This window comes from Silene latifolia, chromosome 5, assembly GCF_048544455.1.
Source record: "Silene latifolia isolate original U9 population chromosome 5, ASM4854445v1, whole genome shotgun sequence".
NCBI classification, from domain to species: domain Eukaryota; kingdom Viridiplantae; phylum Streptophyta; class Magnoliopsida; order Caryophyllales; family Caryophyllaceae; genus Silene; species Silene latifolia.
The window spans coordinates 3,948,300-3,952,264 of NC_133530.1; positions in this window are offsets into that span (position 1 = coordinate 3,948,300).

The window sequence follows — 3,965 nt, forward strand, 5'->3', positions numbered from 1 at the left end:
TGTTTTTTTTTTTTTTTTTTTTTTAATATTGATTCACAGCAAGTCGCCTGTAAACGAGCTTAATCAATTCATTATGGTTGCATTTGGATTATACAAGTCGGGTTAATTTAGATTACGTTAAACAGATTAACCATGTCAGGATAAAATACGGGTAAAAGTGAATAGGGGTCGAATAATAGTTAGAATACGGGTTAAAAATAGTCTGCGACACATTTCGTTTACCAATTTTTACATCTATATAATACTATTAAAAGGGGAACTTAAAATGCCACGTCATAAATGCCACCTTACACTACCAAAAAGCCACGTCACTTACTACACATGACATGTCAAATTTTAGTATGACATGGCGAGTTAATGTGGTATAAATCATCAACTTATTATTATATGACATTAATTTAAATATTTTTTTTTTCCAAAATTTATATATCCCTTTCAAATTTACATCAAAATTTCAAAATTTATAATTGAAATTTACACCAAAGTTTACATCATTATTTCTAATTTTATAAGTAAAAAAGAAAAAAAGAAAGAAATATTAAATGCAAATAGCATTACAAATATTATACGTTGGACTTTTAAGCTTGTAGATAAATTAAACAACAATTAAAATCAAAATTCATATTAAATTTTAAATTTCGACGTTTATTGTTAGAATATTTTAAACAACAAATAAATATCACATAATTCTAATTTACTCCGTTTATTAAATAAATAAATATTTTGTTGATATTAAGAGTAAATAATAACATATTTAACATTAAACAAGGTGGCTTTTGTCAACAAAAAAATAAAAAATAAAATAAAAATTAAAGCAAACCTTTAACATTTCATTTCTCCTTACTCCATATTTATGTTTATATTAAATTTGCTAATAATGAAAAAGAATGATCAAAAGTCCTAAAACCTTACTACATAATTATTATATATATATATATTAAATTTGATGATAATAATAAAAAGACACCCAAAAGTCATAACATGCATCCTCAATTGGATATAAATGTTCGATGTAAGACAACATTTGTGAGCTAAATTTCACGCCAATATTTTTTTGCCCTCATCGCCAATAAAATCGTAGTTGTATATGTAAATAGTCTTTTTTAAATATTATCAGTATATCAACATCAAGGTAAGTGTATTAAGGTAAGGTAAATGTATTAAGGTTTTAAATTAATAATTTAATAATTTATTTTTAAGTTCCATTGGTTATGAAATGCTCATCACGTTTTAAAACTTTCTTATGTAGGAACTATCAAGATTTGTGGTAGGTAAATGTATTAAGGTTTGGTAAATGTATTAAGGTTTTAAAATAATAATTCATTTATTTGTTTTTAAGTTCAATTGGTTGCTCATCACTTTTTAAAACTTTCTTATGTAGGAACTATCAAGATTTGTGGTATTGTGCTATTCGAAGGTAAATTTATAATTAAATGGGTAAAGTTAAACAAAGGCTACCTAAACCATTTAATTTTATTTCAAATGACATTTTATAATCCATTACTTCGTACGATATTATTATTATTATTATTATTATTATTATTAATATTATTATTATTATTATATATACAATCAAAAGGCTACCTAAATCATTTAATTTTATTTCACATGAAATTTTTATAATCCATTCATCTATAAATTATTATTATTATTATTATTATTATTATTATATAAAACACCGCAACTTTTATTATTATTATTATTATTATTATTATTATTATTATTATTATTATTATTATTATTATATAAAAACACCGCAACTTTTTTTTTTATTATTATTATTATTATTATTATTATTATTATTATTATTATTATTATTATTATTATTATTATTATTATAAAGGGATGCGCGCAGCTTTTATAGATAGAAAAATAAAAGTTTATATAAAAGTTTACATGATATTATTATTATTATTATTATTATTATCATCATCATCATCATCATCATCATCATCATCATCATCATCATCATCTATACTATAACATAAAAATATATTTTGAGCAATTCCTTAAAGTGTCAAGTGACATCATCTTACTCTAGCTAAGTAATCATTTAAAAACCTTTATAATTTTTCTAACATAAATATGCATTAAATTTTTCATAACCCCATGAATATATAATGATCTTGGTAACTTAAAAGACAAAGAAAGATAAATATGCACTAAATTTTTTATAGTTACATGAGTAATGATCTTGGTAACTATAAAGACAAAGAATAAAAATTGGTTAAATAAATGACTAAGTGATCATTTAAAAACCTTCACAAACTCTCTAAGAAAATATGCATGAGTAATTTTTCATTACTCAATCGTTAATGATCTTGGAAACTAAAAAGATAAAAAATAAGAATTAGTTAAATTGACTCATTAAAATGATGTTTACATCTTATAACTTCTTCTAATTCATTAAAGTCTAATTTCAATAACTCTCATTTATCTTTAGCACTAGGATGGTTTATTGAGATCAATTATAACCGAAGAACTCAAGAGATATATCAATTAAAAGCCATATAATTCAAAATTATAAATAAGACCACAAAAGGCGGCGAGACTTCCATTCACCTATAAATTTTTATTTGCATAATTTTGTTTAGTCTTTTACACTCTATTCAATTGGATTCTAATTTATTTTTATTTATTTTCAGAGTGTACTTACTAAGGATCTAAATGTGAAATGTCAAGGTATAAACAATCAATATTTAATTCTTCTATTATTTCACATATACCAAGTATTTTTGTTTTCTTTAAATAAGTTTGATTTAGTTGTTACAATCCCCGGATATTAAAATGGAATACTAACTTAGGGGTTGTCATTAAGACAAATTTTATCATATAGATTCAAGGGTTTTGGTGTCATTTCTCATTACATAGTTTTGACTAATATCACAAAATTTCAAAATACGCTAACTATAATATATCTCCAAGTCAAAAAGAAAGTGCAGGAAAAAGTCAAAAAACACTTTTACGAAAAATACAACGAAAACAAAATAACAAAAAAAGTCAAACCCGTGATTTTCACGGGTCACAAAACTAGTTCTCTTAAATTAAAAATATGACTTATAATCAAAAATTTTAAATGTCATAATATAATACATAATCGTGGATTTTCTGAAAATAAAATATATATTCAATAAATTTTATCAATGTAGACCGTGCAATTTCTGCACGGGCATAAAACTAGTTTAATAAGAATTTGGGTCATTTTCATACAAACTTAGATTGGATAAGAAAATAAGGTGGATAGTGAGATTAGGTATGTTTTAATTGACACTTTAATTAAAAATTACTAAAGCTTCCCTACTTGAGTGACTAATTTCACCTGTTAACTGCCAAATTGCCAATTTAATCAACTACCCTTTCTCTTTTCTTGCACTACTACCCCTATTGGTTTGGGCAACCTTAGTAACAAGCTCTAACGTACCGTTTCTCCCGGCACATTGCACGTATCTACTCTCATGTCTTGTTCTTTTGTCGTGCCAACTCTGGAAGGCTAATTAACTGTGAGAAAATGAGCTAGTACTTATCGAGTTTTAGTATCACTCTTACATTCTTACATATATACGAAGCATATGTTAGGTTCTATATAAATGAAATAATTCTTTCAATCTTCACTGTATAAGATCAACATTATGTATGTGAAAATTGATGCTGACACTCGATATCCTTAATATCACTATCTAAATCCTATGTGGTTATTACTTTCTTGTAAGAGTACGGCAATTTTAGAACAATGTGGATAATATTAATCCTTAATGAGGTTTAGTTAATTCAATTTTTGATCACTAGCTTGTATTATGATATGCATTATGTCAATTTATTATTTGGCCGAGTTTAGATTAATTTCCGAATTATACACCGATATATTCAATATTTAATCTAACTTCACAAAAGTAATATAGAGTATGTAACTAAATAGAATATCACCTACAACCGATCTTATATCTAACAGAGGGATGGTGGGAGCA